Raw genomic sequence first — 24,988 nt, forward strand, 5'->3', positions numbered from 1 at the left:
CTTTTTTAAAAAATATTTATTGATTTATTATATATGAGTACTGTAGCTGTCTTCAGACACACCAGAAGAGGGCATCAGATCTCATTACAGTTGGTTGTGAGCCACCATGTGGTTGCTGGGAATTGAACTCAGGACCTCGGAGCAGTCAGTGCTCTTAACCAGCAATTGTTTCAATACAGAGAGGATTTACCACTTGACTCACTACCCTATCTGCTGCTAGAGTCCTCTTCAGCCTTTTTCCAGCACAGCCCACAGCTCCCCGACTGAAATTCTTTACATTCTTCTCCCTGAATGTCAACTCTCTGAAAACTTTGGTTAAAATCCAGAAAACAAAAACTAAGTGCTGGGAATTTAGCTGGGCAATAAAGAACTCCATCAAGACCTGGAGCAGGAAGGTAGTCTCACTCCATTAAATCGGGAGCACCTAGTCAAAGTCAGAGGTAGAACATGTACTTAACATAAACACAAATCTATGGGATCAATTCGCCACATCACCAAAGAAGAAAGAAGCCAGAGATGGTGACACATTAGTGAATCCTAGCACTTGGGAGGCAGTGACCTCTGAGTTCAAGTGCAGCCTGTTCAACAGAGCAAGTTCTTAGCCAGCCAGGACTACAGAGTAAGAAACTATCTCAAAACAACAATGACCACCACCAACCCAGGTGTTTCCTAGGACATACATGAAGTTTCAATGACCTGACATCGGAATCTTGTAAGGGGCTGACAAGGTGGCTCAGTGTACATAGACAGGCACACAATAAATAAAAATAATAATTTTTAATTATTGAAGTATAAAATAAATGAACATTTAAATGTGTAAATTAATTGTAAAGTACAGACTGCATAGATACATGCTAGGTGACCAGCCTGTAAGGCAAGTAAGTCTCTATACACACAAGTTCAGACCAGCAAATCAATCCATGCCCACCATCCCACGGACACCAACCACTATGTTAGAGACTGACCACCTAGTTGAGGGGTAGCTATATATAGAGACTGAATTCTGGTCATTTTCACTTTTCCACTTCCTTTTGGTAAAGCTATCCTCTACACGAGGAAACAGGAAACCCTCTAAAAAATCCCTGGAACTCAGAAAAGGCTGTAATAATAATAATAAGAGGCTCTAAGATAGCAAACATAAGTGACAACCTCTCATTTTACTGACAAAGTGTAGGCTTCCCATGCAGGAGCAACTGAGAACTAAGAACCTATATCCTAACCCTCAAACTTAAACCAATCAGAACACCACTTAAACGAAAGGAAAAAGAAGAGAGCAGAGGAGATAAGACTGGAGGCAGACACAGACACCAGAGAAGCTGGAAGTCAAGGGGAAAGAGCACTATGAAGAAAGGGGGAGGGGTCAAGAGAAGGACTGTGCTGTGTATGACGCCAACACTGTGAATCAGCCACAAAAGGCATGGAGAGTTTTACTCTGATAATGTCTGTCACACCCATGCTAGGTATGACTAAACAGACGACCGGTCTGACAAAGCCAGCCTCCACTCAGGCCTCACACCCTTGCACAGAAGCAGTGTTCTAGACACCTGTCAGGAGGAAAGTATACAACAGGAAGGGAAAAGAACAGGCCAGCCACACAGGAGGAGGAGACACAGCTGTGCTCCCGCCCCACTGCACCAAAGGAACCAAACCTGACACTGAAGGCACAGTACCCAGCAGCCAGTTCAAAGAAGTAACAAAGAACTACTCTGAGGTACAATTTCTTAAATCCAGGCTGCAGACCTTCGGGCTCAAGTTCTTCAGCAAATTAAAGAGAAGAGGAGAAGAACTACAGAGGGGAAGGACAGAAGAAGATAAAACTATAGATCAGAGAGACCTTAGAAAAGCACAACCAATTAAATAAAAGGCAGACAGGTTAGAACTACAATGCCCAATAATGCACCGTCTCAATAATATTTTGTAGCCAGGTGTGGTGGTGCACACCTTTAATCTGAGCACACAAGCAGCAGAGGCGGGTGGATCTCTGAGGGCTTCAGAACAGTCTGGTCTACCTACCCAGCACAAGTGGCAAGGAGGATCACAAATTTAAGGCTAGCCTTGGTTCCAGAGATCCTGCCTCCAAAGACAGAACATGAGTCTAGAGAGATAGCTTAGCAGTAAAGAGCATCTGTTACTCTTGCAGATCACCTGGGTTCAATTCCCAACATCCACAGGATGGCTCGTAACTGTCCATAGCTCCAGTTCCAAGAGATCTAATATCCTCATCGGACCTCTGCAAGCACCAAGCAATAGCTACATGTATTATGTATAAAAATAAAATAATTTAAAAGTTTAAAAACAAAAACAGGGCCTGTGAGAGAGCTCAGTCAGTAAAGATCCTTGCTGTCAAGACCGTTGACTTAAATTGGTTGCAGGGACCCACCTGATAGAGGATGTCCCACAGGTTGTCTTCTACCTGCCACGCGTATATTATGGCACACAATGGCACACACACCCACATACAGTAAGTGGAGAAACACAAAGTTGAAGTAAACTTAAAGCACAGCCCAGAAAAATCTTTTAGTTAGCCAAAACAGCCAAGCCAGGGAGGTGAATAGAGTAGGTGGCCTCTCAGAAATTAAGGATGGGGAGTTCACCATTAGAGAAATCCCAGTGGTCACTTGCTCAAGTCCCACTCTCCCAACAGCTACTGGCTATCAAGATGATATTGTGACTATAACCAACCGCCCGGATGCTTTATTCATGTCTTAACTGACTTCCAGGGACGGGCAAATGTTTTTTGTTTCATTAACTGGATGCTCAAAAAACAGAACTCAGTGGGTAAAGGTGCTTGCTGCCAGGCCCAACAAGTACAAGTCAACCCTCAGATAGAATTTCCACACAGTAGAAAGAGAATTGACCCCTAGATTTCCTTCACCTCCACACATGCACATGGCAAGTGAATGCACGTGCACACATGTGCGCACACACAGAAGTAAATGTAATGTGAAAATTCTCAGGAGCTAGAGAGATGGTTCAGTGGTTAAGAGCTTGTTCTTCAAAAGGACCTACTTTAAATTCCAGCATCTACACCAGACAGCTTACAACTTTCTATAACTCCATCTCTAGAGGGTCTGACTCCTCTGGCCTCTGCAAGCTCCTTCATTCATAACAACTACACACTCATACTTACACACATTTAAAGTGATAAAAATAAATCTTTAAAAAAAAATTATCGGGGTTGGGGATTTAGCTCAGTGGTAGAGCGCTTGCCTAGCAAACACAAGGCCCTGGGTTAGGTCCCCAGCTCCGAAAAACAAAACAAAACAAAACAAAACAAAACAAAACAAAACAAAACATTATCCTGGGGCTGGAGAGATGGCTCAGAGGTTAAGAGCACTGACTGCTCTTCCAAAGGTTCTGAGTTCAATTCCCAACAACCACATGGTGGCTCACAACCATCTGTAATGGGATCTGATGTCCTCTTCTGGTGTGTCTGAAGACAGCTACAGTATTATTCATGTGCATTAAATATTTTTTAAAAGAGATAAACAGTTTTAAAAAAAAGTCATCCTGTCTCCTTCCACTGCATATTCTCCCAACTCCAGCAGCACACCCATTTTAATGCTTTCTTGAGAAAGCTCAGCAGCACTGTCTATTAGACACTAATAATTCTCAACCACGGGTCAGTCTAACTTCACTGTCTCATTTCCCACTCAAGAAACCGCTCTATCAGGGTTGGGGATTTAGCTCAGTGGCCCTGGGTTCGGTCCCCAGCTCCGAATAAAAAGAAAAGAAAAAAAGAAACAGCTCTATCCGCTGCATCATAACTCAAAGCTGGCAATGCCTCTACACCCTTCTGAGTCCCATTGCTGGCCTCTAGTCACCACACTTCACTGTCCCCACACAGACCCTCCCAGCAGTCTAATCCCTCCAAGTCTAGGGGTTAAGAGCAAATACCCAAAGTTCTTCCACGCACTCTGAGTTGTCTTCTCTCTCCTCCTTTTAGCAATGTTTTCATTTCTAACCTGGCTCTCACCTCTTTCCAAGGCTTCTCAAATTATCTTCCACACTCACACCTTCTTTTATCCAAATCACAACCAAACCAAAGGGCTTCCATGGCCCACTCTGACCAGGCACTGGAACACCGCTCCACTGCCTGAGGCCCCCTATCAGGATCACGGATTATCTATACAAGCCAGGCACATCACTGTGAATCTGGCTTTGAAAATAATCTAAACTTCTGCTCCTCCATTCTCCAGGGCCCTCTCCCTGAACTCTCTCTCTCTCACAGAACCTTCTAGGAGGCCTTAGCCCGCCAACCTATTTTATAATACAGGAATCAGAAATACACACAGCCTGGATGGAGTCACTTGTCGGGCCACATCTCATCCCTAATCTAGTCTTCTTAAAAATATCAACTAAGGAGGGTTGGAGATTTAGCTCAGCGGTAGAGTGCTTGCCTAGCAAGCGTGAGGCCCCTGGGTTCGGTCCCCAGCTCCGAGAAAAAAAAAAGATTATATATATATATATATATATATCATCAACTAAGGGAGATTGTCCTTCCTTCTCCTCTGTCTAAAGACAAGCAAAGAACCACCACATCTATCCTTGCCAACTAGGCACACTGCATAGAGAAAAATGCTGTAAATAAAAGCCATACTCAGGAGCTGAGAACTGATCAAGAGGTGAATGGCATTTATTGCTCTTGCAGAGGACCCATCTACATGGCTGCTCACAACCTTCTGTTATTCCAGTTCCAAGGGATTTGAAGCCCTCTTATATAAGACCTTCCCTCGAACCAGATATTAACATGGCTCACATATATAAAATGATAAAATAATAAATAAGCAAATAAATAAATAAATGATTGGAGGGGGTGATAAAGGTTTCTCTGTGAAATAGCCCTGGCTGTCCTCGAACTTCTTCATGAATGAAGGTCAGAGATAGAACTCATTTCGTAGATTAGGATAGTCTCAAACTGACAAAAGATCCACTAGCCTCTGCCTCCTGAGAGCTAGGATTAAGAGTGTGCACCATCATGCCTAGCTCAATCAAAAGTAAATAAATAAATAAGATAAAATAAATTTTTCTTATGTTTTTTTGAGACTGAGTTTCTCTGTGTAGCTGGCTGTCCTTCAACTAGCTCTATACATCAGGCTGGTTTCTAATTCAGAGATCCACCTGCCTCCTCCCCCCAAGTTTTGGATTTGTAACAACTCCTACAAGTCACCCTTTGACCTCCACACACTTAGCATGTGTATGCAAGTATATACACACAACGAGATAAAAAAATCTTTAAAGTTTTTAAAAATAGTTGCAGCTGGGCACAATACCCCACACTAATAATCCCAAATGTGGAAAGCAAAGCAGGAGATCATGGGCTTAATTAAGGTCTACAACAGAAACACTGTCTCCAAAAATTAGCACATGGAACCTAAGGTAGCTGAAACAGGAGCACTGTGGGCTCAAGCCCAGCCTGGGCTACATAGTGAGATTCTGTTTCAAAACAAGAAAGTATACACAAAATATAAATAATCTTAACCCCATTAAGAGCACTGATTGCTGTTCCAGAGGTCCTGGATTCAATTCCCAACAACCACATGGTGGCTCACAACCATCTGTAATGGATCTGATGCCCTCTTCTGGTGTGTCTGAAGACAGCTACAGTGTACAGCAATATTTAATAAATAAATATTAATCCAGTCACCACTCATGTGACATACCTATGCCTGACACATTAGCATAGAGACTCCCATAGCCTAGCTAAGGAACACGGATATCCTGCTTTTCCTACCTTAGATCCAAATCTGATATAAAGCTACCAAGATTAATGATCACTCCACAAAAGCAAGGAGTTGGGGTTGGAGATTTAGCTCAGTGGTAGAGCGCTTGCCTAGGAAACGCAAGGCCCTGGGTTCAGTCCCCAGCTCCGAAAAAAAGAACCAAAAAAAAAAAAAGCAAGGAGTTTGTGTTACAGCGTCCATGGTAAACATGGACTTCCTTCACTCAGGGTTTCTTCATTTGGGTTGGTGACAGGGATTCACCTAGGGCCATGTCCATGCTAATTAAGCATCCTCTCTAATCACCCTTAGCCACAGGGTCTAGGTATGGATATTTTTTCCTGGGACCAAGCTGCCTTGTCCCTTGATCATTTCTGTTCCTAACCCTCAGCCACTGTATCTCTCAGGGAGACAAATGTATGGTGTATACTGTGATTTCCGTAAGTAGACAGAGGCATCAACTCCCCAGCCCTCAGGAGCACTGGCTTCAGTCAGATAAATCTGTGTTTTACAGACCCCGTAAAGAGGGGATAAGCACGCTAAGATAGGACAGAGGAATAGGTACACTAAACTTAAGTACTCCTGAAAAGAAGCACTGTGGGCTTAGGACTGGTGTGCTAGCACATGCCTTTAACACCAGCACTCAGGAAACGGACGTAGATTGAGCCTTGTGAGTTCTAGGCAAGACTGATCTACATAGTAAGTTCCAGGGCAGCCAGGGCTACAGACAAACCCTATCTTAAAACAAAAACACGGGGCTGGGGATTTAGCTCAGTGGTAGAGCGCTTACCTAGGAAGTGCAAGGCCCTGGGTTCGGTCCCCAGCTCCGAAAAAAAGAACCAAAAAAAAAAAAAACAAAAACAAAAAACAAAAACACAAAAAACAGGAGGGAGGCTGTGATATAAAGTCAATCGTTTTTTAAAAAATTACATTAAAAAAAATAAAGACTTTACCTGTATGAATGTTTTACCTGCATGTATGTCTGGTCCTAACAAAGGTCAGAAAAGGGCTTTGGATCCCCTAGAACTGAGTTACAGATGGTGTAAACTACCATGTAGGTGCTGGGAGTCAAACCAGATACTCTGTAAAAGCTAAATGCTCTTGACCACTGACCCGTCTTTCTACCTCCAATCTACAATTTTTTTTTCTTTTCTTTTTTTCGGAGCTGGGGACCGAACCCAGGGCCTTGCGCTTGCTAGGCAAGCGCTCTACCACTGAGCCAAATCCCCAACCCCTACAATTTTTATTAGATATCAAACTCATAGTTTACACCAAAATAAAAAAGGGGCAGATATCAAGTGCCAATGATCAGCCCACACCAGGTGCCATTCACACTGCTCGCTGGGCATCTGTGTCCTCTGCAGCTGACTGAGATTGCACTGTAGCCGTCTGACAGAGAAAGAAAGGCAAAGGTCTCACCTGAGGTCATAAGGAGAACCTTAGGGTCTATTTGGAAGACCCCTTCCTCACTCAGGTCTCCCCTGCTAAGGACAGTTATCACTGTCCATCATTATCACACTCTTGCCAAAAATCTTGCCTGTCTTGCTCAACAGCAGAACCCTTGCTACATAGATAAACCTAATCCCTGAAAAGTCATGACTGAGTCGCCACACCACCAATCCCTATGCAGAAGATCCCTCCCTTAAAACCCTTCTTACAACCGGAGCTAGCAAACTTAGCTCAGAGTGGTATGTACATTTTATTCCTTCATTTGACAAAAATGATATGGTGCTTTGAATTCTAAACAGACAGAGAAACGACACAGTGCTCAGGCAGAGGAGAAAAGGGGTTGAGTTGGACTAGAACAGCCTGAGGGTGCATCTCATGGCTAAAACACTTGCCTAGGAAAGAGAGGACAGAAACAGAGAGGAGACAGAAGCAGAGGAGATGTATAGGAAAGAGAAAAGAATAGACCATTCCAAAGCCTACAAACTCACCAGGTATCTGCCATCATAGAGAAAGCAGATCATTCCGCCCTCTGGACCCTTTCCCCTCATGCTCACCTCCCCTCACAAACCCTGTACCACACAATGGTCACGACTAGGTCTCTTTATGTAGTCATCAATCCTAGAAACACACCACACACACACACACACACACACACACACACACACACACACACACACACACACGGGGGGGGGGGACGGGGGGGGGGAAGGGGGTAGAGGAAGGGAGGGAGAAGGGGAGAGGGACAGACTGACTCAAACTCACACATTTCCCCAGGGACACCAGTGGCCTAGAGTCAGGAATAGAAGTGACTAAGGCAAGTTGACCTCAGGGAAAAAGCAACTATAACCAGAACAAACCTATTTTTACAAAAACCTGGGGCTAAAGGCATAACTCAGTGGTAAGGTATATGCTCAAATTAACACGTATACAGTTCTGGGTTCAATCTCCAGCATCAAAACAGAAAAAACAAAATTGTTAAAAGTCTCTTACCGGGGTTGGGGATTTGGCTCAGAGGTAGAGCGCTTGCCTAGCAACCGCAAGGCCCTGGGTTCGGTCCCCAGCTCCGGGGGGGGGGGGGGGGGGGGGGGGGGGGACGACACCTCTTACCTACCAGCAAGACTAGTATCAACATCTTCAGTTAAGTTTGAAGAACAGCAATAAAAATCAAAATAAGTAGGGGTTAAGAGAGATGGCTCCGTGATTAAGAGCCTCTTCCAGAGGTCCTGAGTTCAATTCCCAGCAACCACATGGTGGCTTACAACCATTGTAATGGGATCTGATGCCCTCTTCTGGTGTGTCTGAAGATAGCAACAATGTACTCATACATAAAATAAATAAATCTTTTAAGAAAATCAAAATAAGTAAATAAATAGATTTAAGTGTGCAATTTCATTCACAAACTAACCAATTCTATGTGTTAGGAAGTCATAGGGACCAACCTCCTATGGTTAGGTACTCGGCCACCCTTAGAAATAGCAGGCCCTGGGGTTGGGGATTTAGCTCAGTGGTAGAGCGCTTACCTAGGAAGTGCAAGGCCCTGGGTTCGGTCCCCAGCTCCGAAAAAAAAGAACCAAAAAAAAAAAAAAAAAAAAAAAAAAAAAAAAAAAGAAAGAAATAGCAGGCCCCTCCCTCTCTAAATATGGCCTCAGATCTGCTACAAGGCTCAGGCTCACAAGAGGTTCACAAGAATGTTTATCAAGAAGCTGGGCATGATAGCACATGCCTTTAATCCTAGCACTCAGGAGACAGACACAGGTGGATCTCTGAGTTTGAGACCAGTCTGGTCTACAGAGCTTGTTCCAGGACAGTCAGAGCTACCAAAGAAACCCTGTCTACACAAACAAACACAAGTTATGAGGGCGTAACTCTGGTAGAGTGATTGCTTAGCTTAGCACAGGGAAGTCCCTGGACCTGAACCCTCAGTACCTCAAATTAAAGCATGACATAAACTAAGTGTGACTTTCTACTCCAGCACTCAGAAGGCAGGAGGATTTCAAGTTCAAGGACAGCCTAAACTACAAAGTAAGGCCATATCTCAAAAAACAAAACAAACAAACAAAAAAACAAAAACAAAAACAAACAAAAAATGACAAAATAACAGAGTTCAGACCCAAGGCCAAAGTATAAGCATCACGTTCCAGAGCCCTCAACAGCAATACAGCATGGTAAGGCAGGCCTCACCCAACACCCAGTTCCTACAGCAGCCCAGACACAGAAGCCACAGAAAAGCTGACACTGAGGAGGAGGGCGGTGCCTTGGGCACAGCCCACAATAGACTCTATTATCCCTGGAGCCCATGACAGGATGGAAGACTGAAAGGCCAGGACATTCCTCCACCCCCTCACACCAGAGGGAAAGGGCACTTTTCAGAAGCCTAAACAGGAAGTAAGTCATTTTCTTCAGCTGTTAAGATCAGAGATGACCCCTCCTCTTAAAAGAAAAAAAGAAAAGGTGACCTGAAATACTATCAATTAACTCAGGTAAAAACTAGATGGCCACAGGGGTCCTCCCTGTAGTCAGCAATGACAACTAGAAGGGAAATAACACTAAGGGCTTTGAGAATACAGGTCACACACAAGCCCTGTCAGTTCGAGGATGGCAGTGAGAGCAGAACAATCAGCTTCTGCTAAAGATTTCCTCCCGCTCCAAGGAGTTCAGTCATTCTCTCACCCCAGCTCCCCTTGAGTCAGAATTTCATGCTGTACCCTCAACTCACCAATCATGTCTTCAGACTGGCATGCTCAAGTGTTGGGGTCTACACAGACTGGTCTACACTCAGTGTTGCAGGTGTGCATTTACTCTCCTAGTAAACACTGCGATCTTCCCCAGGTGGGCAGAAGCAACAGCTGGAGGCACAAACCCAGGACAGGGACGGGTGAGGCGGGAACCCTACCCTCTTATCTATTTGTGACTTTAACGGATTCTATTTTTAGATCTTTAATAAAGAGCCTCTCTTCTACTCTCCTACCAAATTTTCCCATTCAGGCAATTCACTCTTTCCAACACTGCTCAGAGATCTAAAAATGGGATACTTAACAATCACCTTTCTCTCCCCTAAAGCCAGAATGTAACCATACTCAAGAGGTATTCAGGCAGGACTCTCCTTTAGCAAGGCTACCTGACTTGAGACACAGAACATTTATAGTGATGAGAATTTGTTGTACATAATATTCAATAATAAATTAGAGTCCAAAAAGCCAGGCGTGGTGTTACATGCCTTTAATCCCAGCACTCAGGAGTCAAAGGCAGGAAGATTTCTGGGTTGAAGGCCAATCAGACATCCAGACATCCAGAGCTATACTTAGAAGCCTTATCTCGACACACCCCTCCCCCCCACAAAAAAAATTAGTGTATTAAAAAAATGTTCTGGGGGTTGGGGATTTAGCTCAGTGGTAGAGCGCTTGCCTAGCAAGCGGAAGGCCCTGGGTTCAGTCCCCAGCTCCGAAAAAAGGAAAGGAAAAAAAAAATTCAAGGGCAGCTTGGGGGTGTGGGGGCAAACACACCTTTAATCCTGGCACTTGTGAGGCAGAGGCAGACAGATCTCTGAGTTTGAGGCCAACCTGGTCTACAGAGCTAGTTCCAGGATAGCCAGGGCCACACAGAGAAATACTATGTTGAAAATCAAAACATAAAATAATTTTTTTCCAGGACCAATGTGATGGTACATTTACTTTAATCCTAGCATTTAAAAGGTAGAAGCAGGCAGATCTCTGAGTTTCAGGTCAGCATGGTCTATACAAAGTTCTAACCCACCCACCGCCTCATAGTAAAACCCAGTCTCAAAACAAACAAACTCCTTGGTTTTTTTTTTTTCTTTTTTCTTTTTTTTCGGAGCTGGGGACCGAACCCAGGGCCTTGCGCTTGCTAGGCAAGTGCTCTACCGCTGAGCTAAATCCCCAACCCCCATTGTTTTGTTCCAAAATATAAGTACCATTTAGTAAAAAGAATTCCATAAGGGAAGTTTGTTCATAAATACCCACCTTTAAGTAAAAAACAACTTCCATAGAAATAAAGAGCAAATACCAAAAAAGGCAACCAAGTTGAGCACTGGCCACTGTTTCCCTGAATATGACACACCCTGTCCAAGTGTTTCACTCGCCCTTGAACTCCCCGACAACTGGCACCGTCACCAGGGGCTATGACTGTCTCAAAAAGAATGGATCTGTGGCAATACATACTCTTAAAGTTGGGCAATATTTAGATTTGGTCTGTGTGGCTACAAAAATCGTTGGCCCCTTGGACCAGCCCGGGATAAAGGTACTTGCCACCCACACCTGATGACCTGAGTTTGAACCCCAAGACCCAATGGTGAAGGAAGAATGTAGCCCAGTGATAAACAGTGCCTGCCTAACATGCTTTAGAGCCTGGGCGCCATCCCCAGAAGTCACTAAGTAAGTCAGAGTATTATCTGACAGCTCCGTCCTCACTGTTGCAGCTTCAGAACTGAATGGCTGGCCATGTTTCCTAGGAGCTCACTATCCCTCTCCTTTTTCTTTTCCAGTGTCTTACCTCACCTTCCAGTGTCAGGCAGCTTTGAAAGCCTTATCTTCCAGGAGAGCACAGGCCCTGTAGAAACAGAAGAATAGTGGTGAGTGCCCAAACTGAAAAAACCAACCGTAGGGGTTGGGGATTTAGCTCAGTGGTAGAGCGCTGGCCTAGGAAGCGCAAGGCCCTGGGTTCGGTCCCCAGCTCCGAAAAAAAGAACCAAAAAAAAAAAAAAGAAAGAAAGAAAAAAAACCAACCCGAGGAAGCAGGGACCATCCCCTCAGTCTTCTGCCCATGTCACCCAATGGTCACCTGCTTGTGAAAAGACCACTGTAAAGAAATGATTTACGTGCAGTCCACTCAAGACCAAAAGTTATGAAGCTTAACATAGCAAAGACATAAAATTAATTCCAACATCTTTTTTGTGTTTTGATTTTGTTTCTTCTTTTTCATGTTGCCCAGACCAGCTTTGAACTCAAGATCGTGCACACTCCATCGTCCAGAGCTGAGATTACAAGTGTGTGCCGCTGTTCTGGGTTCTGTTGTTTTCTCAGTGCCCCACTCACTTTAGTTTCTTGAGACAAAGTCTTTCTATGTATTCCTGGCTGGCTTGGAACTCTCTATGTAGACCATGCTGGCCTTGGCCACACATTCTGCCTGTCTCTGTCTTCCAAGATTAAAGGTGTACACCATCATGCTCAGCTCTAAGTTTTTAAAACAGGTTCCCATACAACCCAAGCTGCCCTCTAACTCAGCAGTGTAAACTTCTAATCCTGCCTCTACCTGCCAAGTGCTGGGACTACAGGACTATGTCACCATATGACATATGTGCTCATCTGTCTTTATGTATGTACAAATCCATGTATACCCACAATGTGTGTGCCTGGGGTCAGCAAAGGTCAGAACAAAGGATCAGATGCCCTAGAACTGGAGTTATGGGTGACTGTGAGCCACCTATAATTTCTGAAAGCCAAACTAGGGTCCTCCGTAAGAACAGCAAGTGCATGCGCCATCTCGGCTCCATTGTTTTGATTGTGTGTGTGTGTGTGTGTGTGTGTGTCTGTATCTGTATATCTGTGTGTCTGTGTCTAATATCCAGCTAGCATCATCATCCCTGTTTTGTTTTGTTTTGTTTTGTTTTTTTTTTGGTTCTTTTTTTCGGAGCTGGGGACCGAACCCAGAGCCTTGGGCTTCCTAGATAAGCGCTCTACCACTGAGCTAAATCCCCAGCCCCCCCTGTTTTGTTTTGATGGGGTGTGTATACACCTGTTGTCTCTGTCTCTGTCTCTCTCTCTGTGTGTGTGTGTGTGTGTGTGTGTGTGTGTGTGTGTTTCCAGCTGGCATCATCATCCCTGGCTCATCAGGTCCTGGGGATTGAACCAGTGTTTTATGCATGCCTGGCAATTAAGAATCCTCTCAAAGAACTACATCTTCCGCCTCCCTATTGATATTTAAAACAAAAAACAAAAACAGGATACTAGAGGGAATGATCTGCTGAGTATTTTTCACTTTCTTTTTTCCTTCTTCCTTTTTTGGGGGTTGTTTTGAACAAAGTCTTAGCCGGTAACCCAGGGAGGTTGGAATGTCCTAAGTAGCTCGGGTTTGTCTTACACTTTAGGGCAGCTCTCCTGCTTTAGCCTTTAGTACTGAGATTATAGGCTTGGGCAAATATACCTGTCTCCAGTTGAGTTTTGGTTTTGGAGATTTATCTATTTTTTATATTTATTTTTATGTGTATGAGTGTTTTGTCTGCATATACATGTCTGTTCACAACATGTGTTTAGTGCCCACAAAGGCTGGAAGAGGGCAATGGGTTCTCTGGAACCGGAGTTAAAAATGCCGTTAGCTGCCATGTGGGTGCTGGGAACTGGCCCTGGGTCCCAAGTGCTCTAAACCATTGAGCCTCCTCTCCAGAACCATCAGCTGAGTTTGAACTTTTTGTTGTTGTTGTTTTGTTCAGATAGGGTCACACTACATAGTCCTGACTAGCCTGAAACTTGCTATGTAGGCCAGGCTGGCCTAGAATTCTTAGGGATCCATCTACCTCTGCCTCTGTGCTAGGATTAAAAGCATGTACCTGGCTCCAGCTGAGCTCTTCAGTTTTTGGTTTTTGGTTTTACATTTATTTGGGAAGGAACACCACAGTACATGTGGAGGTCAGAGGGCAACTCGTGGGGCTGACGCTTTCCTTCTGCATGTGAGTGTTGGAGATGGACTCGGCTATCAGGACTGATGACAAGTGTCTTACCTGCTGAGCCACCTCATCGGCCTTTTTCAGTTACACGACCTTGTTGTTTAGAATTCTGTTATTCTAACTTTTTCTTACAGTATTGATTCTGTCCAAGCTGGAAATGTAGCTGCTAGCTGACTGCTTATTGAACACGTTTAAAACCCAGGATTTGATCCCAGTGCTTATCAACTGAGTGTGGTGGTGCACATCTGTAATCTTAGTACTTGGGAGCTACGAGCAAAAAGATCAGAAGTTGAAGGTCACCTTCCATTAAATAGCAAGTTTGGTCATTTAACACTGAGTTTGTTTGAGGCCAGTCTGGGCTACAAAGACCCTGACTCATTCATTCATAGATAGACAAACTGACAAGACACAGAGACAGATGCACAGATAGACATACACACACAGAGACAGACAATATACACTTGTGTATTGTGTATCTGAGGTAGAAATGTAAATCTGTAGTAGGGTATCTGCACAAGAACTGACTCTACAGGGGTTGGGGATTTAGCTCAGTGGTAGAAGCAAGGCCCTGGGTTCGGTCCCCAGCTCTGAAAAAAAGAAAAAAGGAAAAAAAAAAAAAAAAAAAAGAACTGACTCTACAAAGTTATCATCTGACCTCCATACATGTCATGCACACATATGCCCTCAGCAACACACATCACACACCCACATTTTAAAAACATACAATACACACATATATTTTACATATGCATAAAAATTTAAATCAAAATATCAGGCATGTGCTAACACTACTGGAAAAGCAAAGGCAGGAGGATCACTTCCAGTTCAAAACCATCCGGGCCTACATAGTAAGTTCCAGATGAGCCAGAGCTTGAATGGGACATTGTCTCAAACAAACAAAAAACCAAATAAAAGAAAATATGAGCCAAGGAAGTCTGTGTACTGCTTGAGTTCTGTACAGGTTTACTGCACAGGATGACTTAACCATCCTTGCTATCTATAGTCTATGAACCTGTGGTAATGCAGCCCATCTCTCTCCACCCGCACCTAAAGAAAAAACGGCTTACTTACCAAACCCAAGCAACAGAAAAATAGGAAACCCTATTCGTTAAAGCTAAATTAGGCCCTGTAGCTGGTGCAATTTTGTAAACTACTCTAAATCTCTATTTATAGAAACTGCTGTCTGAGCAGTATTACTAGTGATCAGAGTAAAGGGAGACGGACGGCCAGAACGAAGAATGAGTATATAACTGAGAAGGACTGCCCGTTTTCTTCCATTGGCTGCTTGAGGTTTTTGCTGGGACGGCTTTGATTCTGGTGGGAAGTTGTCTACACTGAGACAGTGCCTCACTATGTAGCACAGGCTGGCCTCCAAATTGCAGCCTCAGCATGAGAGTTGAAATTACAGGACCATTACTCCCAACCTAGGAGACTACTTGACTATCCTGAAGTATGAGCTACCAAAGACTTAGTGTGAGCTGGGTGGTGGCTGAGGCATGCCTTAATTCCAGCACTTGAGAGGCCAAGGTAGGCAGAGCTCTGTGAGTTCAAGGCAGCCTGGTCTACCAGGGGAGTTCCAGGACAGCCATACACAGAGAAACTGTCTCGAAAAACAAGACATAACGACAACAACAAAAACACCACAAAAGACCTAGTATGAAATTATCAGACTGACTAGCAAGACCATCACCTTACTCTCAGCCTATAGTGTCAACACAGTGAAGTGGAGAAGACAGGAAGAGGGTCTAGTAAGAAGTAGTTTGGAGGGCTAGAGAGATGGCTCAGCGGTTAAGAGCACTGACTGCTCTTCCAGAGGTCCTGAGTTCAATTCCCAACAACCGCATGGTGGCTCACAACCATCCGTAATGGAATCTGATGCCCTCTTCTGGTGTGTCTGAAGACAGCTACAGTGTACTTACAACATAAAAGAATAAATAATAAAAAGAATAAACAATTCTACCTACCATCACCTGCCATTTCACTGGCATTCTTTTCTTTTTTCTTTTTTTTTTAAAGATTTATTTATTTATTTTATATATATAAGTACACTGTAGCTGTCTTCAGATACACCAGAAGAGGGCATCAGATCTCTTTACAGATGGTTGTGAGCCACAATGTGGTTGATGGGAACTGAACTCATGACCTCTGGAAGAGCAGTCGGGCGCTCTTAACCGCTGAGCCATCTCTCCAGCCCTTCACTGGCATTCTTAAAGGTTAGAAAACTATGTTTCTTGGCACACACCTAAATCCTAGCACTGGGCAAAGGAAGGAGAATCACAAGGCACAGGCGTGCCTGGGCGACAGACTGAATGCCAAACTAACCTGAGCTACACAGTGAGACTTGTCCAGAGGGGAGAGAGGAGAAAAGTTATGAAAGCCAGTCATGATGGTACAGACTCCTAATTCTAGTACTCCAGATACTGGCACAGGAGGATTGCATGTCTGAAGCTAGCTTGAGCTAATAAGATTTTGCCTCAAAAACAAAAAAAACAAAAAAACAAAAAACAAAAACAAAAAAAAAAAAAAAACCAATTGGGAGATGAGAGGCAGCAATATACCACTAGTGTGCAAAAGTAGAACCAATCCTGCCAGTTACAGAGACACAAAGTGTTCTTTGTAGCAGAAGTGATAGCTTTTGGATTCCAAGTCCCTGCTTGGTCATGTCCTGACCTTTCTACTCAACAACTCCTGTTTTGAACATAGTTTCTCTCCACCTCACTCCTTACTACTGACCTGGTGGTTCCAGTTCAGGAGCTCCCCACAGGACCAAAGCAACAACTAACACTAATACACAGATGCTGCTTCTTCCCTTTTTATTATGGATATGGATGCTTTGTCTACATGTGTACCTGCACACCAGCTGCAGGAATCAGATCCCAGTTATAGAAGACTGTGAGCCACCATGTGGTTGCTGGGAATTGAACTCAGGACCTCAAAAACAGTCAATGCTCTTACCTGCTAAGCCATCTCTCCAACCCTGACTAATACTTCTTAAAAAGCAAAATAGATCATTACAGCTATGCTCCAAGACCTTCAGTCCTCCCAATTCTTCTAAGGCCCTCTATGTAGCTAGCATTCTGGCTCCAACCCAACCTTCCAGAATATCCAATGAGTAAGTATCAAGTCTTTTGCGGCTGTTTACACTTTTAATTGCAGATAGTAACCATCCTGCTGCTGAGTTATATACCTGTGTGTGCACGTGCGTGTAGGTACCTATAAAAGCTAGGAAGCTAGAACTCCCTAGAGTAGCGTTACAGGCAATTGGGAGCTACACCACATGGGTTCTGGGGACTCAACTCGGATCTGCTACAAAAAATGTCAAGGACTCTTAAATTGTTTTTATTTTATGTGTATGATTGCCTGAATGTACTATATGTATGCCTGATGACCAGAGATGTAAGAAGAGGGCACTGGATCCGGTCTACACTCAAGTTCCAGAGCCACCTGTGGAGGCTGGAAACTGCATCCAAGGCCTCTGAAGAATGAAGGTCACTAGATAGACCACGAAGCTACCTTTATCTTTGTAACTTCCTCCAACAAGATTTTATTTCTCAGGGCCAAGCATGGTGGCGTGGCACTAGCATTCAGGAGGTGAACAGCAGAGAGAATCTGAAACTCAAGGCGGTCTTCAGCTATACAGGGAGTTTGAGACCAGCTTGCACTACATGGACTTTCTCTCAAACACACACACAAAGGCCAGGCAGTGGCGGCACATGCCTGATTCTAGCACTTGGGAGGCAGAGGTGGGTGGATGAGTTTGAGGCCAACCTGGTCTACACAGTGAATTCCAGGACAGCCAGGGATATACAAAGAAACCCTGTCTCAAGAAAACATACATACATACAAACAAACAAACAAACACAAGAGACTGGAGAGATGGCTCAGCAGTTAAGAGCATTTGCTGCTTTTCCTCAGACCCCAATACCCCAATACATTGGAGGGTTAGGAACTGTCTCTAACTCCAGCTCCAGAGGATCAATGCCCTCTTCTTTAGGAACCTACACCCACTAAGTGCAGATGCATACACAAAAATAAAAATAAATCATTAAAAATAAATACATAAAAAAAGGAAAATAAAACATAACAACAAAATTCCTGACTTTATATTGTATGATAAAATGTGAAATGTTCTTTTTTTTCTGTAGCTCAATTTCTTCAATCAGTACAAAAATTTCAGGGAGCTGGACTAATGACCGTACACTGGCATGTGTGTTGAAGGGAAGGATTTGGATCCCAAGCTGGGCAGGACTGCATGTACCTCTAACTCCAGAGACAACAGTACTGGGGTGGTATGGGATGGACAGGCAGAGCCCAAAGCCATGGAGCCAGCACGTCTAGGTAAAGTGATAAGTCTAGTGAGAGGCTCTGTGTGGAGTAATGGAGAAGGACGCTCTCCTCGGCTTCCACTTATAAGTGTACCCTCATGGATGTGTGCTAAGCCACACACACACACACACAAGTTCTCAAAAATTTTCTCCAGAGTATCAAAACAACGCAAACAAAGCAGAAATGCAAGGCCCTCAACTGCAAACGGTTTATCAGTCCATGCCATTACTGACCTAGGAAGTGGGAGAAACTACCTACATTTGTAAGGTAAAACACAGTTTGTCAAGCATGATGGCTGAGCCTTTAATCCCCGCACTGAGGAAGCAGAGACAGAAGGCTCTCTGAGTCTGAAACCGGCCTGGTCTATTCAGTGAGTTCTAGGACAGCCAGAGCTAAAGTAATGAGACCCAGTCTCAAGGAAGAAACAAAAGAAATGCAATGCCCCAGATGCAAGTACAGGATACACGTTAGTTGGAAACATGGTTTCGCACGCAGCACAGTTCGGACTGCCCTATAACCCCCAACCTTAGGATCTTGTCTCAGATTCCTTGAATCCTAGGATTTACAGCTACCACACTATGCTAAGCTAGAAGGTTTTTTAACAATCAAATGCTAGATCTCTCCTTTTCTAAGCATCAATACCAATTAAAGCAAACTCCTCCCCCCATTCCTCCAAGCCCCATCGTTCTTTCCCCCCCCCCCCATCATTCTTAATAGTTAACAGACAAGCAAACCTATCAACCACCCTATTCAGCAGTCAAGAGTTTTAAAGGTTAAGTATAGCGGCTCAGGTCTAATCCCTGAATTAAAGAGGTAAAGGTAGAAGGTTCAGTAGTTTAATGCTAGTCTCACTACTAAACAGGTTTAAACCAGCATGGGCTTCAGGAGACTCTGTCTCAACAACCAAAAGTTTGGAGATTTGTTTTGGGGTTTCAAGCTTAGAACTTCACTCATAATATGCAGAATCTCTCTACCCTATAGCTTTAAAACCCACTCCTGCGTACTCATGAATTCGGGGTTCCTCCTTCATTAGGCTCGCCATTCACCTCAGTCTCCCCATGAATATGGCTCGTCCTCCCTCCTCTCCCTTGGCTGACTTTACTACCAGAGGTCCTGACATCTCTCTCTGACCCTCCCTACATGCCAGCAACATGTCTCTTTCTTCTAAGCTTCATCTAGATTATGCCACTCAAATGATTAAAAGCATTCTCAAGCTCCTGTGCCCTGAGGTTGGAGCTCCTATGTGCAAAGAAGGCCCAGAGCTCCCACCTGTCTAGCTGGAAGACTCCCAGACACTATTTTAGACACTCGTGTACATGTGGTTCCAAGTGTACCAGCCTTTATGTCCCCCAGCTAATTCTTGTTGGCCCTGAAAGCCACGTATGGCTCAGGAAGTCTCTCTTCTGGCTACCATGTAAGCACATTCTGTAGGCAGCAGCAACTAATCACAGGTTCTGATTCTCACTCACTGAACCCAAAGTCAGTTCTTAAGGACAAAGCAAGATGCATTACATGGGGCCCCAAGTCCTACCCAGAAGTCTTCAGGAAGTAAACCCAAACATTCACTCAATGAATGCATTTTGCCAAATCAGTTTTTTTAGAACGATGAGGACTTGCCCGATGACAATTTCAACAATTTCAACGGAGGTACATATCAACAATGCTTTCACGTTCCCATCCGGTGCGGTCTGCACAGTGCTACTCACTCCTACCTTCACACAGTATCCCACGCGGCTTGCAACTAACTCCCTACTGAAATCTGATTTCTCCGACAGCCCCTATGTCCTTTAAGCATGCAGGCCATGTCCTTGACTTCAAGGCAAAAAGAATTTCAATTCTCCATATTTAAACCATCGATCTGTACAACCATTTACGGTGGAATTCTTTGTCGGAACCAGAACATTCTAAAAGTATGTCTCTTGTCTATTAAGCACAATATAAGCTGACATAATTGCAACGCCCCATCTCCATCAGACTCTCCAAAACATCTGGAAGCACACCCAACTCTAGCTGAAGTTATGTTCTATAAACACCACCCTCACTTCACGAGTCTGGCTTCCACGACAAGAACTACTTCTACTGGCTTATTTAGGGAAACAGCAGGCTGGACTCTTAAGTTAGACCTCTAGGCTATAAAGGTACTGTCCCAGACTAGGCGGACCAGTCAAAACTTCGTCATCACCATATAAACTAATCCTGATGTAATTCAACTTAACAAAAGCTTCTCGAATTGTAGAGATTAAAATGTGTGTTTTTAATTGACCGTTGGATTTGTACATAAATGAACTTGGAAGTTATGGCAAAAAGATTCTTGAGTCGGCGCGGTGTTTCCTGTGGGAACATTTTTCAAATAAGCTCGCAAGTGAACCTGGTTTCCCAAATACCCACTGCAAAGGTAGTAAAGGAGGCTTCCAAAGAAGTGCAACCGAGGGGGAGGAAAGAACCCCAAGACACGGAGCAGCTCAAAGCAAGAGGCGGGGGCGGCGCCCTTCCCAGCCTCTGGCAGGAGCCCCACAGTGGAGATGCCGCCTAACTGGGCCGCGACCCCCACTGGAAACCGGGAGGCAGCCCGCAGGCCGCACACGCCCGCGGTCGATGCACAGGCCCGGCGTTCCCCGGAGCGCGGGCCGGGGCTGAGGCCTGGCCCGTCGCCGCGGCGCGCAGCTCCGGCCTCCAGCCTTCAGCCACCGGACAGAGAGCCGAGGGGCGGCTCCGCACGGACGGCGGCGCCGCCTCCTCACCCGCAAGGACGTCCGTGGCCGTGTCCCCGCCCCGGGCCGAAAGGGAGCAGCAGCAGGTGTTCCGCGGAAGGCTCGGCCGGCTGCAGCGGGGATCGCGGCCCCAGCAGGAAGGCACCGGGAGGCAGAGGCGGGCGGCGCACTCACCCAGCACCACGGGCCGGCCGCGGCAGGTGTTCGCTCCTCCGGGCCTAGGGACACCGCCGCCACTCCCCGGGGACTCCGCGCGAAGCTGCCGCTGCTGCCGCCCCCGAGCCCCAGGAGCGCGAGCGCCGCGCCGCAGCCTCCGCGCGATCACGTACCGAGCGGTGAGAGGGCGCCGAGCGCGAGGGCGGGGCGCGCGGCCGGAGCCTAGCAACCGCCTGACACGCGAGTGCCGCAGCCAATCCCACGGCCGACTCTGAGCGGCGCCGACTGGCCTTCAGCGCGCGGCCCGCTTCTGCCTGCGTCGCTGGCCCCGCAGCGCGCCGCACCCGCGCACAGGCCCCGCCTCGTCCCGCACCTCTCTGCCCATTGGCCTGTCACGCCCCCGCCCCAAAAGCCACGCCCCAACGTAGAGGCCCCGCCCCCGAAGTCGACCAAGTGGGTCCCGGGACACGCCTTAGCCAGTCGGGGTAGCCGGGAGCCCTTGCTAGCTGTGGTGGGGGAGGGGCACCCTTCCCAACTTCTCCGGAAGAATAAACCGAGGTATGGACAGGCCGGCGAACCGGTCCGGCCACAGCAAGCCACCAGACAACTGCCCACTAATTTCCTTCGAGCAAAAATCAAGCTATATCTAAACCATTCAAACACTCAGGAAGCGCCCTCCGAATTGCAAAGGAAAAGGCGTTGTTACCCTCAATTATGGATGGAGAAACTAAGGCCAGATCTGGGTGGGTGGGCAGGAAGGTAACCCATTTCTTTAGTGCTTACCATACAACAGGCTTCCCCTCCCCCTCCTTGGAAGGCTAAAATCCAATGCCTCCTCTGGAGCTCAAAATAGCTCTGACCCGCTAGCACAGGTCATTCACCCCCGGTGGCCCACATTCTTTAGATGGGTGGTTACTGCTAGAATCTGGCCTCCCCCATTTATGGAGGGTCCTAAAGTAGCTCTTAATTCTCCTGGGGCTCACCAGAGGGCCCAAACACCAGAGACTGAAGATTTGACAAGTTACTAAACCTGACAGGCGATGGTAGCTGTGGAAATGAGAATTGTGGTGGGCTCTGCTCCATTTCTAACTGACCCCACACTGCTAGAATGAAACCATTCCTCTTTGGCCTAGGGCCAGGCTGGAGTTTCAGACACACGCTGTTATCAGCAAGCACATTCTGAATACAGACCCGGCGGCTACTCTGCCTGGGATTCCTGCCTAAAAGCCAGGCAGTTCTCTACAGAAGTGTCTAGGAGAAACATTTTTCAGGAAGGAATGACCTACCTCAAATACCTGTCTGCAATTTCTCAATACTTACGTGGCCAGCTCATAGAGCCTAAAAACAGTAGAGGAACTAAAGATCCAGGAGAGCAACGGCAGATCATCCCTTGGGTGTTAATAAACTGAAGAGTTAACGGCTTCTCAAATGCTGACTCTAGGATTGTCATTTTTAAAAGGCTGGGAGTGAGCAGGCCATGGTCACTGCCACCTGTAATCTTTACCCTCATAAAGCTGAGGCTTGAGGATTGCTGCAAATTTAAGGCCACTCAGGGTTGTGTAATAGTTTCCAGGCCAACTTGGGTTATAGAGTGATACTTTGTCTCAAAAACTAATCAAGGACTGAGAGATAACTTAGACAGTAAAGTCATTTGCCACAATGCCTGATGATATAAGTTTGATCCCCAGGACCCACATGCTGTAAGAGAGAACCAACTCCGCCATGTTGTCCTCGGAGTCCAAGCACAATAAAAACACACACAATAAGTAAGATGTAAAAAGCCGGATGTTGGTGGCTACTCCTCTAATCCCAGGACTCAGAAGGCAGAGGCAGGTGGATCTCTGAGTTCTGAGTTTGAAGCCAGCCTGGTCTATAGAGTGAGTCCCAGGACAGCCAAGGCTACACAGTGAAATCCTGTCTCAAAAACCCAAAAATAAATAAGATGTAATTTCAAAACAAAACAGCAGCGTCCATAGTCAAGGACACTTCTGGAGTACTGCTACTTGCAAAGAAGTGGAAGCAAATTTTCTTACTGACCATGTGGACTGCAAATTGCTCCTCTTCCTTTTTTAGCATTGCTTTTGCTAAATGAGGCACAAACGGTCTCCAGGGCCACAGGGTTCTTTGCTCACTATGGTGAAGGGATATGCTCTACCTGACCAGCAAGTGCCTAAGGGTAAGATAAATTCCTTCCTGGTCCTAGAAACAAGACCAGTGTTTGCCTAAAATCTTTACAATCAAAGCCTTCCAATCCCTACCTCCCAAAGTTGGAATTCTAGCCCCACAAGATACCCCTGATATTTTCTACTCCCTCTTCCCAAGTCTTCCTGGCATGGCATATCCAGCCTGTGCTCCCCACCCTCACCCCACCACCCCACCACCCCAGCCCAGAGCAGTTCTACACTTTGGGCGTCTTTGCTATCTTTGTATTTGTTTTAAAGTTGAGGTTTCTTCCCACCCCACCCCACCCCCTTTTTTTTTCAGGCCCTAGAAAACAGGAAGTCTGTTCTGACTGAAAGGTAACACCATACTTTTGGGCTCTTGCCAGCCATTACTAGGGCTGGTTCTAAACTGAAGAGAAAGATGAACAGTTCTTTCCATGGTCCTCTAGACTGGCTGATGGCTGCAATGTTAAGTTCCCTCGTTACTTCCATCAATTCTGATGGTTCAAAGCCTTTCTTCTCTTTAGGAAATGCACAGCCCATTCATTCTCCAGCTCCACAAAAGGTCCCCAGAGACTCAACCTTGGAACTCCAGCAGGGAGAGGCATCCCAAGCCAGGTAACTTAGTTGCTCTTAGACAGTAGGAAGGCAGAGCCAAGAGTTCAAAGACTAAGTGCCTGAAGAGGAGATCTTCTGAGAGACTAAGGCTCTTCAGACCTGGTAGTCTACCCTCCGCACCCCTAACCTTTCAGCCGCACGTCTTCCTCCACTTGCAACTACCCCCAGCCTAAGGCTTCAGGAAGAGGAAGACAGTTTTGTAAGATTTGTTTCTTCCACTTAAATGTGAGCTTGCCCTAACGTTATAACCATCACCCAATTATAGCTATATAGGTGCACATAGTGGGGGCTACCTTTTGAGGCATAACTAGCAAGAGTCTGTCTCTAAAATAAAATAAAGGCAGGATGATAGGGAGTTTAAAATCCGGGGTTGGGGATTTAGCTCAGTGGTAGAGCGTTTGCCGAGCAAGCACAAGGCCCTGGGTTTGGTCCCCAGCTCCAAAAAAAAAAAAAGAAAGAAAAAAATTCAACATTGGCTAGGTAGGAAGTTTGAGATTAGTTTTATGAAACTGCCCCCCCCCCCCCGATAAAGCTCAATTTCTGTTTGGAAGAAAGAAATTAGGCTGTGCCTCCCTTACCTCCTAGTTGGCAGACACTCCCAAGATCTAAGTCCTGGGTTAGCCCCATGCAAATCAAAGTCCCCATGTTTGCTTGGGACTGATAAGATTTATTAAAGCTAAGACCTTCCTTCTCCTCAGACCAAATCCAGTAACCACCCATGGAACAGATACTCACTCTTCTTAGGATTCCAGGGCTCTTTATTCTGGCTTGTTCCAGGGCCCTATTCTATAAGAGTGTGACTCCTGTGTTCCTCCTCTTCTGACAGAGCAGGGCCAGGCCAGTCTGACACAAGGTAGACTACTGACTCACATGCCAGGCCAGCAAGCATGCCTGGAACAGTGGGCTGGCAGACCCATCCAGCTACGTCAGAGCAAGGGAAGGGTCCCTTTTGTTCAGACTTAACAGTAGGCAAATTGTCCTGCAGCTTGGGCAGAAAGTAAGGGCTGATAAGTTTATCTGAGAGAAAGTGCCAACTGGCAAGTTTTAAAGTCACCACCGGCTTGCCCAGCAGCCAATTCTTCCTTCCCTTGTAAGATACATCTCTACACTCCATTTCTTTTCTTTTCCTTCATTTTCTCCCTTCCTTCCTTCCTTCCTTCCTTCGTG

The 24,988-nt window shown here is 45.6% G+C and overlaps 1 protein-coding gene across 10 annotated transcripts in view; it reads right to left on the bottom strand.

Annotated features, from left to right (window-relative positions):
• Dag1 (dystroglycan 1) overlaps positions 1 to 24,684 on the bottom strand; it is a 64,464-nt gene extending 39,780 nt beyond the window's left edge. Inside the window, exons 1-2 of one of the 10 annotated variants that reach the window (XM_087560094.1) lie at positions 24,557 to 24,684; positions 11,684 to 11,735 (exon numbers count right to left, since the gene is read on the bottom strand). The gene's annotated coding sequence lies outside the window, so the exon portion shown is untranslated. Of the gene's footprint in view, positions 1 to 11,678; positions 11,736 to 20,915; positions 21,354 to 22,361; positions 22,603 to 24,556 lie in introns of those variants that run through there. The other 9 variants (XM_087560089.1, XM_087560091.1, XM_087560096.1 and 6 more) reach the window with 9 other exon arrangements.
• Between the last annotated feature and the right edge of the window lie 304 nt (positions 24,685 to 24,988).

The sequence above is a fragment of the Rattus norvegicus genome, chromosome 8, assembly GCF_021556685.1.
Source record: "Rattus norvegicus strain SHRSP/BbbUtx chromosome 8, alternate assembly SHRSP_T2T, whole genome shotgun sequence".
NCBI classification, from domain to species: Eukaryota; Metazoa; Chordata; class Mammalia; order Rodentia; family Muridae; genus Rattus; species Rattus norvegicus.